Source organism: Mesoplodon densirostris, chromosome 11 (assembly GCF_025265405.1).
Source record: "Mesoplodon densirostris isolate mMesDen1 chromosome 11, mMesDen1 primary haplotype, whole genome shotgun sequence".
Taxonomy (NCBI): Eukaryota; Metazoa; Chordata; class Mammalia; order Artiodactyla; family Ziphiidae; genus Mesoplodon; species Mesoplodon densirostris.
The window spans coordinates 16,355,717-16,370,878 of record NC_082671.1 but is presented as its reverse complement, the minus strand read 5'-3'; the positions used below and the strand labels follow the sequence as shown (position 1 = coordinate 16,370,878).

General features: G+C 34.4%; 1 protein-coding gene across 3 annotated transcripts in view; it reads right to left on the bottom strand.

Moving 5' to 3' along the window:
- PIK3C2G (phosphatidylinositol-4-phosphate 3-kinase catalytic subunit type 2 gamma) overlaps window positions 1-15,162 on the bottom strand; it is a 301,036-nt gene that overhangs the window by 55,509 nt on the left and 230,365 nt on the right. The gene's annotated exons all lie outside the window — the stretch shown is intronic.

Genomic DNA, 15,162 nt, shown 5'->3' with positions numbered 1-15,162 from the left:
TAACCTGAACCAGTGTTTTCAGTTGGGTTTGTACTGACCACCAAGCAGTGTGGCTATATTTACTTGTGTAGGTTGTATACTGAGCAACTCTAGGGGTGCCATTTTTACATTGACTATAGATATAATCCTAGTCTGCAGGGCTTTCCATATGTAGAGCTGCCAGATATAACAAATAAAAACAGATGATGCCCATGCAATATTTTCAATATACTTACACTAAAAAAATTTGTTTATCTCAAATTCAAAGTTAACTGGGAAGCCTGCATTTTATCAAGCTATCTGACAATTTGAGATGCTTAAAGATGTATGGGCACACTTTTGGCTGTCTCAATGACTGGAGGGTACAATTGGCAATTAATGAGCAGGGCCACTTATCTTAAATATTCTGAAATACCAACAATATTCTCTCATTATTAAGAATGTTGTTTATCTGGGGACTTCCCTGGTGGTCCAGTGGCTTGCGCTCCCAATGCAGGGGGCCTGGGTTCGATCCCTGGTCAGGGAACTAGATCCTACATGCTGCAACTAAGACTTGGCACAGCCAAATAAGTAAATATTTAAAAAAAAGAATGTTGCTTTTCTGTTTAATTATTCAAATGGTAATAGTTTTCTGGAGGAAAAGCTCTGAAATTAACTACTTCATTCTAGAAATGAGAAAACTGAATACCAGATGGCATAAGTGGTTGACTGATTGAGATTAGTATCAAAAAAAGAATGTAGAGTGAATCAGTAAGCCCAGGCCCACCTGTGTTACCACTGCCAATGACCTACAGATGTGAAGAATACATATGGAGATAGGTGGGAGATGTGCCTAGAGAGAGTTTCGTAGGAGTCCTAGAGCATGCTGGTCTTCTGCACAAGCTTAAAGCTACTGGGACCTATTGATGAATTTTAAACAGAAAAACATCATGATCAGATATTTCTTAGAAAGTTGACAGTGCAGCATTGTGGAGCAAAGAAAAAACAGCAGTCAGCCTTGGAGAATGTCATCAGCAAAGCTCCTTATAAGCTCAACATATTATATTCTCTGAACAGTCCCTTCTGCTTTCCTTTTAAGTTTCTGAAATGGTAGTAGTGCTGTCTCACATTCCCTTTATAACCCTGGTCCTGGGGATGGAGTAGGTATACTCCTTGCATCTCCTTGATCTTCCAATCTCCACACTTTCTTCCCGTATAAAAATGCCCTGCTTTGAATATCCATGTCTACTGACTATACAGCCCTCTCCCTCTTGTTGCATTTGTCTACTGATCTCTAGGTCATGGGCCTTCATTCCTACAACATTTTAAACCCTGGAACATTGTCATTTTCTCCAATAATACTTGTCATAATTCACACTTATTTTAACATTGACACAAAGCAACCTTCTTTATGGTAGATTCTTTGTTTTTAACTCATCTCATCCAATAATCTTGTTCTGCATCTTACTCCATCACTCACTCATGTTCTCTTGATCTTATCTGGATCAGTGACTGAAGTTCTTCTTGTCTTGATTTCTAGCCTCTGAGTCTACAGCCACCCGCTCCCTCCTTTTCAGCTCTCTTCCTCTAGTTATATAACTCGAACAATCTGTTGACCTTTTCACTGACCCTAACTCCTCTCATTATTCTCATATCCCTCCTTGGCCAATATGGATCTCACGGTCAATACTTAAAATAACTCTCTCGTATATTCCTTTTAACTCTTTTGACCGTTTCTCCCGTTATTCTATTATTCACTTGGCAAAAAACAAAAATGAAAACAAAACAACTCTGGTTACTCTCTGCCAACTCTGCAACTGTAACAGGTGTGCTGAATGTTGCTGGAGAAAAGCACTCAACCGTGCTTACCGATCTTACTTTCACCTCATGCCCACTACCCACAAGTTGGTGCTCAATTTTCTGGCAATTTTTCACATCACTACCCCATTTATCCTTCCATTCACCTATAGGACTATTTAATACCCTAGCCTCACTCCTCAAAATGCCAACATGCTTTTCCTCTCTTTCAATCTGCTCAAGGCTGTCTTTTTTTTTTTTTTTTTTTTTTTTTGGCTGCATTGTACGGGCTTGAGGGATCTCAATTCCCTGACCAGGGTTTGAACCCAGGCCATGGCAATGGAAGGGAATCTTAACCACTAGGTCACCAGGAACTCCTATGGCTGTCTTCTTGTTTACAGAAAAAACAGAAGCAGAAAAGAATTTCTATAAGCGCTCAATATCTATCATCTTACCTTACCTCTGCCATTTCATCCACTACATAGGTGGAATGCCTGTGCTTTAATTTGAGACTGATTTGGGCACTAGATCACATGCTCTCTTCTCTAGTCAAGGTCTTTGCTCTGGTATATGGCTAATTGCATCACCAATTTTTGCTTCTTCAGTGGATTTTCCTACCAGCATACACATATGCTATAATTCATTTCAGTAAACAAAATTCTTGACTTACATTTCCCTGCACACTGTTTTTTTCCTATTCATCTTTAGTAAAGATTCTGCAAGGATTGTTTTCCACTTTCTATCCCAAATTTCTCTCTTCACATTCTCTTTTGAATCCATTCTAATAAGGTTTTTCTTCCCAGCACTCTCATCAAACTGTTTTTGTTAAATTCACCAATGATATCCATTCTGCTAAATCCAGTGGTCAATTCTCAATTTTTGACCCATTAGTAGCATTTGAAACAGCTTGTCATTCCTTCTTCTTTGAAATAATTTCTTATCTTGGATTTCAGGCAACACGTTCTTTTTTTTTTAATTACCTCCACGCGTCATTTATTTATTTGGCTGCAGCACACGGCATGCAGGATCTTAGTTCTCTGACCAGGGATTGAACCTGTGCCCCCTGCAGTGAAGTGTGGAGTTCTAACCACTGGACCACCAGGGAATTCCCAGGCACCATATTCTTTTGGTTTCCAACAGATTGCTCTTTCTCAGTCTCTTTTATTGATTCTCTTCCATCTTCTCAAACTTTAAAGTTGGTGTGCTGCATGGTCTCGTATTCAGACCTCTTCTCTTTTATATTTACATTTTCATCCTAAGTAACATCCAGTCTCATGGCAATGAAAACCAATTATTAATTGAAACTCCAATATTTATATTTCCAGCCTCTCTTTTCCCCTCAACTCAAGACATTCAACTTTCCACTTGACATCTCTACTTATAAGTCTCACAGGCAACTCAAACTTAATATATTTTGATCCAAGCTCCTGAAAACCCTCATTCTGCACTGCTCTTACTACAGTTTTCTCCATCCATCACAGCAAACATTCAACCAATGCAAGCTTGTATGGCCATAAAGGTGGGTTGGTGGCCTGCACTTATCCTGATTAATCAGTTCCTGTGCCCTAACAGTTGTTAAATATTTGGAACATCCCTCCTATGTAAAACATTATATATTTGGTGAATAAATTAATACACGGTTGGTATTTGTCTTAAGGACTCTGAAGTTATTGGACTTTGATATCAGTGATCTATGTAAACACATTCGGTTATATTAAACACTCTATGAGGTTACACATATACATTTTTTTGCTAGAGTAGATGTTTATCTAACTAATATAGGATTCTTAGTGTCTAATAATGTGTTCTTAAATTAGAAATTCAGTCAATAACTAGCAAACTTGAAGCCAAGTGAGCAATTTTAAATCAAAATCTGCATCAGCTTATATTTTAAATTCAGAGCTCACATTAATATTTTGTTTACCATTTATATCATTAAGTCATTGGTAATTTAAAATCATTGATTTTTTGAGACAGTTGATCAATTCAAAGTTGCTCAAAACCTAAGTGTTTTTCCAGTATCCTATGAACATATTCTTATTCTCAAAGACTACAGAGAGTTAAAGTCCTTGCAAAGATCAGAAGTGATGTAATATAACACTGAGATCAATTTTTTCTGTCTTTAAAATAACACATTAAGAATTCCCATTTATTAACAGACCAGCCAACATCTAGAACTGACTGCAAGATTTAATTTCAGTGAGTTAAAACAATAAGCTAAATCTCTCTCAAACTCCATGAAGCACCGTAAAAATGTGAATTTAAAAATGAATTCCCATAAGCGTTTTAAATCAAAGTTGAAGAGTAATTGTATTTTATTGCTTTTTTCATAAAGTAGCTTGTCATAATGTCCAGTCTTTAATGTAGTTCAGCCCACTGTGTTTGTATTGGAGTTACATGGAAGAATGACACTATGAAAAATAGTGAACTTTTAAGGAATCTTTTATAATTTTGGTTCTCAAATGTCATCAGCATTTTACCAGACTTTGAAAAATAATCTTGGTTTTACTGATGATACACATATGACATTTATCCTGCCTGCATCGTAATCTCAGCCAGCTCCAAATAGGAAAAGAGCAATGTACTGACAAATGTAGTAATTAACATCTGGGTTTAGCAAGCAGGGAACAAGAAACATATGTTCATTATTAAGGTAGGATTTACCTGTTTGGATTTATTTTGACATTTGATTTCTGCTTAAAAAAATAATATTGCTTAAGCCGTGATAGCATTCCTTATTTTAAGGGACTTCTAGAAATGAGCAACAATACTGAGAAGAGCTAAAAATCCCAATGAATACATGGCTTTAAAAAGTTTTAAAGCAACTGTTGTTTGTATGTCTCAGCTAAACTCAAATGTGGGTACACATTTCTTTAGGTACTGCAATCATTTACTATAACTTTTATTACATATTTATATTGCCCTTTATAAAGATCTTAATTTAGTTCACAACACAATTCAACTAAAACACAGTAAAATTTTAAAAAGCAAAAGGAATTCCTGTTATCACAGCTTGTGGAATGAAACTACAAACACTTCAAGAAAAAAAGAAGTTTCAATGAGTTTGGGAGAAGGGAGTCAAGCTAAACAAACAAAAACCAGGCAGATATAGGACTAGGATGTCTAAACTGATGCTTGCAACCTCATTAGAAGAGATATTAAAATAGTGTATAATTGCAGTCCTCATTTATATCTGTTTTCCTTTATCAACCAATTTGTGTGTGGGGATGAAAGGGGAGGGAAGAGAGATGAGGAGAAGAGAGAGATGGTCTCAGGGATTTACAGTCATCCCTCTATTTGGGCTGCTCTTGTGTTTTTAGACCAAACCCCCAGAGACATCTCTCTCACCTAACTTAACTCTGATACCTGAAACTGGACTACAAACAGACTCTTCATCTCATTTCCTTGACAAAAAGCAAGACTGCTTACAATTGAGTATGCCCCAGAAGGGTATATAATATTTGATTTTAGTAAGGTAAGGTTGTTCAATTTCATATTCAAGCTGCATCTTCTACTTTCTTTTCTCACCCTTTTCCAGTCACTGCTATTATTATATATGTTCATGTCTGTATTTATCACCATATTATAAACTCACTGAAAGTAAAGTGTATATTGCATTACTTTCATCTTTCCAATTTGTTCTCTAAAACTAATTTAAAGCTTTTAATCTAGAGTGTTACACATAGTAAGTGATCAGTAAAAATTTAAAAATCGTTACAAAGTTATATACAGTGATATAAAATATTTTTTAAAGGTTACAAATAAATGTATCACATAACTAAAAAAGAATGTGAGTTTTAATGTAGAGACATAATAGGATTATTTGCCTTTCCTATACTGTCATATGACAAGTAGCTATGGAAGAAGAAAAGTGTTTTTATAAGGATTTTTCTAGGGTCAGAGATGAGGATTAACCTATCATAGGAGTATTCAGCACAAATATAATAAATTTACTTTAAATCTCTTATTTTATTAGAAGAGGAAAAAAAATTACGTGTGTTTAAAAATTTCCTCTAAGTTGTTCATATCATTTAAAATAATTACAATATTTATGTTACAGACCTGGTTTTATAGATTTTAGTGTTTATAGACATAACTCTGTTAAAACATATGAGGGAAGAGAAGAACTTCATCAATAATACAAAATTTTTAAAAAGCTCAAAATAATGTGAAATATTTTGGTATTATTTATGTGATTTTTAGGCCAATAAAGTTTTATTTAGTTGATCTTAAAATAAGTTTTTATTCCTTGAATATAAACAAACTGAATCAGGGAAGCATCCACCAGGATATGGAGACAAAGCTTTCACTGTGGTCAATCCATTTGAAGATAACTGAAAATTGATGACATTATGCATTAAGGAGAACCAGGGTGATTAGTCAGGTCACATTATTAAGGCTAGTCAGCATCTGCTTATGTCGCTGTCAAATTATTACTGTTCAACCACTGTGTCATATGTAAAGTGAGTATTGTATCAAGACCCATAAAGTTCCTTAGGAAGACAGGAAAGAAAAACCCAATGTGTGAAGTTGTGAAAGACTTTATGAAGCCACTGAAACACGTCAACATAGAATACTGACAAAGACTGTAAGCTTCTCAGAACAGTGTACATATGTGATTCAGCTTCTGAATTTTGAGAAGAGAATTATCCAAACCTGGCTGTGTATTGGAATCACGTTTGTTCTTAAAAAACAACACATACAAGAGAATCCCCATAAGATTAACAGTGGATCTTTCAGCAGAAGCTCTGCAAGATAGAAGAGAGTGGCAGGACATATCTAAAGTGATGAAAGGGAAAAACCTACAACAAAGATTACTCTACCCAACAAGGATCTCATTCAGATTCAATGGAGAAATTAAAACCTTTACAGAAAAGCAAAAGTTAAGAGAATCCAGCACCACCAAACCAGCTTTACAACAAATGCTAAAGGAACTTCTCTGGTAGGAAACACAAGAAAAGGAAAAAACCTACAAAAAACAAGCCCTAAACAATTAAGAAAATGGTAATAGGAACATACATATAGATAATTACCTTAAATGTAAATGGATTAAATGCTCCAACCAAAAGACACAGACTGGCTGAATGGATACAAAAACAAGACCCATATATATATGTTGTCTACAAGAAACCTACTTCAGACCTAGGGACAAATACAGAATGAAAGTGAGGGGATGGAAATAGATATTCCAAGCAGATAGAAATCAAAAGAAAGCTGAGGTAGCAATTCTCACATCAGACAAAACAGACTTTAAAATAAAGACTATTACAAGAGACAAAGAAGGACACTACATAATGATCAAGGGATCAATCCAAGAAGAAGATATAACAATTGTAAATATTTATGCATCCAACATAGGAGCACCTCAATACATAAGGCAAATGCTAATAGCTATAAAAGGGGAAACTGACTGTAGCACAATACTAGTAGGGGACTTTAACACCCCACTTTCAACAATGGACAGATCATCCATAATGAAAATAAATAAGGAAACACAAGCTTTAAAAGACACATTAAACAAGATGGACTTAATTGATATTCGTAGGACATTCCATCCAAAAACAGCAGATTACACTTTCTTCTCAAGTGCTCATGGAACATTCTCCAGGATAGAATATATCTTGGGCCACAAATCAAGCCTTGGGAAATTTATGAAAATTGAAATCGTACCAAGTATCTTTTACAACCACACTGCTATGAGACTAGATATCAATTACAGGAAAAAAAGTGTAAAAAATACAAACACATGGAGGTTAAACAATATGCTACTAAATAACCAAGAGATCACTGAAGAAATCAAAGAAGAAACCAAAAAATACCTAGAAACAAATGACAATGAAAAACAACGACCCAAAACCTTTGGGAGGCAGCAAAAGCAGTTCTAAGAGGAAAGTTTATAGCAATATAATCCTACCTCAAGAAACAAGAAAAATCTCAAGTAAACAACCTAATTTTACACCTAAAGCAATTAGAGAAAGAAGAACAAACAAAACGCAAAGTTAGCAGAAGGAGAGAAATCATAAAGATAAGATCAGAAATAAGTGAAAAAGAAATGAAGGAAATGATAACTAAGATCAATAAAACTAAAAGGTGGTTCTCTGAGAAGATAAACAAAATTGATAAACCATTAGCCAACTCATCACAAAAAAAATGGAGAAGACTCAAATCAACAGAATTAGGAATGAAAAAGGAGAAGTAACAACTGACATTGCAGAAATACTAAGGATCATGAGAGATTACTACAGGCAACTCTATGTCAATAAAATCGACAACCTGGAAGAAATGGACAAACTCTTAGAAAAGCACAACCTTCTGAGACTGAACCAGGAAGAACTAGAAATATAAACAGACCAATCATAAGCACTGAAATTGAAATTGTCATTAAAAATCTTCCAACAAACAAAAGTCCAGGACCAGATGGCTTCACAGGCGAATTCTATCAAACATTTAGAGAAGAGCTAACACCTATACTTCTGAAACTCTTCCAAAATATAGCAGAGGGAGGAACACTCCTAAACTCATTCTACGAAGCCACCATCACCTTGACAGCAAAACCAGACAAAGATGTCACAAAGAAAGAAAAATACAGGCCAATACCACTGATGAATTTAGATGCAAAAATCTTCAACAAAATACTAGCAAACAGAATCCAAGAGCACATTAAAAGAATCATACGCCATGATCAAGTGGGGTTTATCCCAGGATTGGAAGGATTCTTCAAGATACACAAAACAATCAATGTGATACACCATATTAACAAATTGAAGGATAAAAACCATATGATCATCTCAATAGATGCAGAAAGAGTTTTCAACAGAATTCAACACCGATTTATGATAAAAACTCTCCAGAAAGTGGGCATAGAGGGAAACTTCCTCAACATAATAAAAGTCATATATGACAAACTCACAGCCAACATCGTTCTCAGTGGTGAAAAACTGAAGCCATTTCCTCTAAGATCAGGAACAAGACAAAGTTGCCCACTCTCACCACTATTATACAACATAGTTTTAGAAGTTCTGGCCACCTTAATCAGAGAAGAAAAAGAAATAAAAGGAATCCAAATCGGAAAAGAAGAAATAAAACTGTCACTGTTTGCAGATGACATGATACTATACATAGAGAATCCTAAAGATGCTACCAGAGCTAATCAATGTATTTGGTAAAGTAGGAGGATACAAGATTAATGCACAGAAATCTCTTGCATTCCTATACACTAATGATGAAAACTCTGAAAGAGAAATTAAGGAAACACTCCCATTTACCACTGCAACAAAAAGAATAAAATACCTAGAAAAAAACCTACCTAAGCAAACAAAAGACCTGTATGCAGAGAACTTTAAAACACTGATGAAAGAAATTAAAGATTTGAGAAACAGTTGCAGAGATATACTATTTTCTTGGATTGGAAGAATCCAAGAAACAGATTTTACAAACAGATGGAGCAATATACTATTTTCTTGGAAAGAAATTAAAGATTTTACAAACAGATGGAGAGATATACTATTTTCTTGGATTGGGAGGATCAACATTGTGAAAATGACTATACTACCCAAAGCAATCTACAGATTCAACGCAATCCCTATCAAAAAACCAATGGCATTTTTCACAGAAGTAGAACAAAAAATTTTACAATTTGTATGGAAACACAGAAAACCCCAAATAGCCAAAGCAATCTTGAGAAAGAAAAACTGAGCTGGAGGAATCAGGCTCCCTGACTTCAGACTATACTACAAAGCTACAGTAATGGTATGGCACAAAACAGAAATGGTATGGTAAATACCATACTATAGGTTAATATATGTTAATAATTCTGTACTTTTTCATTTAAAATATATATTAAATGTTGATGAGATTATAAGTTTGCTATATACATGGGTAAAATTAAATGAATATAACCATTGAGTTCTTTAAGCTTCCAAACAAGAGAAAAGCATGTAACCATAATGCATGCTTTGTCCTTGTAGTTCCCCTTGTCTAGCACAATTTTTCCCCAGTTTCCATTTACTAACTTCTATTTGCCCTTTAATAACAACTTGAAAGCCATACTCCCTGGGATGCCTTCTCTACTTCATTGGGAACTGGGATAAGTATACCTTCTTAAGTGCACAGACACTTGTCCTTTGATACAAAACAGCATCTCTAGCTGAGCTACCAGCCTGGAAATAATATTGTAGCACAATGTGCTTGAGTCCAGATTTGCAAAAATATCAATGATATAGTAGGGTACCTTAGTATCTACTACATTGGAAACCAAATGTCTGATCATGTTCAAACTAGAAAAAAAAAAAAAAAAAAAAAAGGAAAGATGACCAGAGTCTGAAATAATGGTTCTCAAACATTGTCATGGATTAGAACACCCTGGAGGGCTTGTTAAAACACATTGCTGGACCTCATCCCCAAAGTTTCTGATTTAATAGGTCTAGGATGGGGCTGAAATTTTGCATTCTTATAAATTCCCAGATGAGGTTCCAACCACAGTCCAGGAGCTGAGCTTTGAGAACCACTAGTCTTAGGAGCTAGTGATAGGGATTTAAGTTTCTCCTCTTGTCCCCGACTATATGCAATCTAAAGCAGTCATTATTGACAATTGTGATTTTTTTCTAATAGCCTTAGGATGCTTGTGATCTGAATTGTGGAATTTCCTTAAGTGGGTCTATTCATCATCAAACCACAATATTACCCAACTGGGAGGTATAGCAATAAGCCAACATCCTGAATCAGCAAACCTACAGTTAGGAGACAATTTTGAATACATTCATTAATATATTTTATTTTTAAATTTCAGTAAGGTTTCCTTGATATATATTGACTTAATCTACTATACAACATGTAATTAAAACAATTCACACTCTGACTGGAAAGTAATCTCATCTAATGTCTTTCCCAAGCTCCACATGGAGAAGGAAGGTTGTTGAATTGACTGCTGAGAAAAATAGGGTTCTTTGACTCAAGTAAGTCCTGGTTATGGGGTCGGTTGTAGTCCTCCTGTTACAGTGCCTGTAACTTACTGAAGTTTAAAGTATGTCTGTATATACAGCATGATATTATAAATGCGTTTCTTAGGTCAAAGTATAACCGGAGTGCTGCTAGGATTTAATCAAGACGGCAGAAAAATGATCAAATCACTATGTTGTACACCTGAAACTAATATAATATTGTAAGTCAACTATACTTCAATAAAAGGAAAAATGACTAGAGTCCAGGAATGGTCTGTTAATGTCCTAATCAAGGCTGCACTATCTGGCTACCTGGATAAAGCAGGAGGAAATAAGAGGTTCTCAATATTTTAATCAGGCAACCCATACTAGAGGCAGTCAGTGTAAGTAGTTCTGTTAAACTCTCACAACTCAATCAACAATAGGCATTTTACAAATGCTAATTATTGATATAATTAAAAACATGCTAAATTTGGGGGAGAGGATGAGGAAGAAGAAGCAGAGATATTAAATCTCCATTTTATGACATTTATAAATTTAAAAATTGCTTTTTTCTTTTCTTTTTATTGTATCTATATGAGATGATAGATGTTAACTAAATCTATTGTGGTAATCATTTCATAATATATGTAAATCAAGCCATCATGCTGAACACCTTTAAAAAAATGGACATTATTAATTAGCATACTAAATGTCAAAGGATTTTGTTCATAAAAATGGTAGCTTGTTGACTAGCATGATTAATGTTAGAAATGGGCTCTCATTGGTGACATTAAAGTTATTCCAGACGTGGATTAGCTAAAGATATTCCATAAATAGTCTCCATTCTTGCATCAAAAGGCAAAAAACCTAACAGGCCTTGTACCTTTTACCCTTAGAGATGATGTTTTAGATAAATCCCTAAAAGATCCTATGTCTAGCCAAGAACTCTGGAGGATTCTGTTAGCTTGGTACCTGCCTTTGTAACTTACATTTGTCTCACAGGAACCTTGCAAGCAAGATGGTGATAGGAATTTAATAGTAAAGGGAGCTAATCCTTCTTTGAGTCCTCAGAAGGAGTTGTAACAGCTGTGTGCATGTGTAGGTTGTATGCACATGTGTGTATGGGGAAGGATCTTAAGAGTCCTTTTTCTGATGCATATGACAGAAGGAAGCAAAATTGGGGTCTGGCATGTCTCTTCAATTTTCTAGGCCACTCAGAATCACTGATGAGTAGTACCAAAACCTCACCAAGAAATCCTTAAATACTTTTTTCAGATGGGAAATGACCACAGACTTAGATCCTCTGAAATAGTTACCTATCAGAGACAAGGTTCATCAGAACACAGGATGGGGGGAGGAGGCAGAACAGCAGATATTTCTGAAAGCTGAGGGGTAGCATGACTGCAGCTGTAAGCTCCTATTTTTAGTGATATTAGATTTGGTCATTTAGTCCAGACCTCCTATGGAGAATAACTGGAATAATTAAACAATTTGTTTTTAAACTTTGCTTGAAAGCATCAGAGAGCTAAGAAGATAGTGAAGAATTACCAGGCTAGGATCTGGGGCAAGACAGTCTTGGGGAAGTGAGCTTGGGTTTTGGCACAGCTTTTCTGTTGTGGGTTTTTATTGATATAGGTTGAAGCAGTGGAATGGCTGGAAGGTAAAGCAACAATTTTGACCACCTTGCAGAGTTAAGAGGAAAAAGAATGGAATCCAGAGCTGCCAAGTAGATTCTTGGTGAGTCTGCCTTACCTTGGGTTTAGATCCAAAGTGGCTACATCTAAGGAATAAGGATGAACCAGTAATAGTGCCTCACAAGAGCTACAGTTCAGTTTTGAATAATCTGAATCCCTGCAACTGGATTTCAGCAACCCTAGATTGTTAATGTACTCAGATATTATAATTCTCTATACCAGGATAACAGTAACATAGGCATCCAGTTTCTACAAAGGACATTGCAGTACAATATGTGGCCACAATAAAAAGGAAAATAACCAGGCTCACAATGGAACAAGACTACATAATTAAAAACCAGCAGAAACATTAGAAAATAAAAATGTACATGCAGTAGGTCCCAATATTGGAGTTTTTAGGAAGATTTTAAATAACTATGCTTACGATTTTTGAAGAAATAATAAAAAGGACAGATTTTCAGCAAAGAACTAGGAACTGAAAAAAAAAGGAAATTCTGAAACTGAAGAATAATTGAAATTAAGATCTCAAAGAATGGAATTAACAGTATGTTAAACACAGATCATTAGAGAATAAACAACCCAAAAGATAAGTTAGAAGAAGCTATTCAGAAACTAAGTCATAGAGGACAAAGAATTAAAAATACAGGAGTAAAAGTATGAGACATAGAGGGTACAATGAAAAGGATAGACATATATGTGATTACAGTCCCAGAAAAAGAAGAGAGAGGAAATAGTATGAACAATATGTGAAGTGATAACGACTGAGAACTTTCCAAAAGTGATGAAAGACACAAATTCAAGAAGTGCTGAAGCTCAAGCATCATCAGTAGAAACAAAGTCATATCTGAGCAAGTTAAAGTAAAACGGCAGAAAACCAACAGTAAAAAGAACAATATTGTAAAGAATAAAAAAACTTTTTCAAAGAAGCAACAAATATAACAGATGGATTCTAAACAAAATCAATGGAAGCTAAAAGACAATGAAATGATAGCCTTAAAGTTTTTAGAATAAAATCATTGCTATCCAAATGCTCAAATACCAAATAGTCAGCAAAAATATCCTCCAAGAATGAAGGTAAAATAAAAACTTTTCAGACAAATGCAAACTTAGAGGGTTTCTTTTAGCAGCAAATTCATATTAAGGGGAATAGTAGATGGTGTTCTTCAGGTAGAGGGAGAATAATACCAGATGGAAATTCAGAGTTACAGGAAGCAATGAAAATGAGATATGTGAGTAATATTAAATATTGATTGCAAAAACAACAATAATAATTACTTATGAAATTTATGGATACAGATACAGATATATATTTTTGGTACAGCATATAAAACTCAAGTGGGTGAAATAGACTTAATCTATGGTCCAGGAAAATTCACAGTGAAAATTTTATAAATATTTTTAAGGAATGATAAAGAAAATACAATACTGTATATAAAAACTTGTGGGGTGTTATTAAATCTTGATTAGGAGAGAGGCTTTAGAGTTTTAAATGGGTAAGTAAAGACAGGTTGAAAATAAACAAGTTAGATTAACTATCTGAGGATGTTATAAATAGACAGGAAGCAGAAGGAAGGAAATAATAAAGATAAAAAATAAGTGAAACAGAGAAATAATACAATAGAGAGGGTCAATAAATCCCACATTTCATTCCTTACAAAAATTGGTAAAATTCATAATCCTCTGGAAGTATGGATCAGGAAATATGTGTGAGAAATCGAAGAGTGAATACCTTTTCAGATCCTATAAATGTTAAAAAGATTATGATAGGATATTATGAATAACTTTATGCCAATAAATTAGCACAAATTCCTATAGAAATGTAACTTAACAAAGAGACCCAAGAAGAAATAGGAAACGTGAAATGTCTTATAGCTCTTAAATAAATTGAATCTCCAGACCTATATGACTTTACAAATTAAAGAAATAAAACCAATTTTATACAAACTGTTCCAGGGAGTAGGGAAAAAGCAATAACTCTTTGCAACTAATATTATGAGTCCAGCATGTTCTTGATTCTGAAACCTGGTAATGACTTTGTAAGAAGGAAAAACTCCAGGCCAATCTCTGTCATAAATAAAGATGAAAACAAATGCTAAAGAAAATGTTAAATCAAATCCAATAATACATAAAAAGTATAATACATTATGTCCATGTAGAGTTTACCCTAGTAATGCAAATTTGTTTAAAATTAGAAAGTTCTTCAGTGTAATTCACCACATTAGCAGAGTAAAGGAGAAAAATAGGATTATTGGTGATCATTGTACAGCCCAGTAGATTCAGAAAAAATTTTTTGATACATTCAACCTTCTTTGTAAAAACTATTGGCAACATAGGAATAGAAGGAAACAAAATAATAAAGGGTACCTACAAAATCTACATACTTAATGAGGAAATATTAGACACTTCCTCCCTGGATTCAAGAATAATGTAGGTATATCCACCATTACCACTTCAATTCAATATCTATTGAAAGCTCTAGAGAGCACAAAATAGCAAGGAAAAGAAATACAATATATGAATATTGGAAAGAAAAAATAAACTCTTGTTATCTGCAGACAATATGATTGTAAGTTGAAAATTCAAAAACAATACAGATAATTATTAGAATTAAAAGTGAAGTTAGTAAGACTGTTGGGTAAAATGTCAATATACCAAATCAGTTCTATCTATAAAATGGTGAAAAAACAGGAAAAGGATTTTTATAAAAAGTACTATATCTAGTATAACAAAATACTTCTAAGCCCTCTATGCACAGCACAATAAACAATTATTGAAAAAACATTCTAAAAATA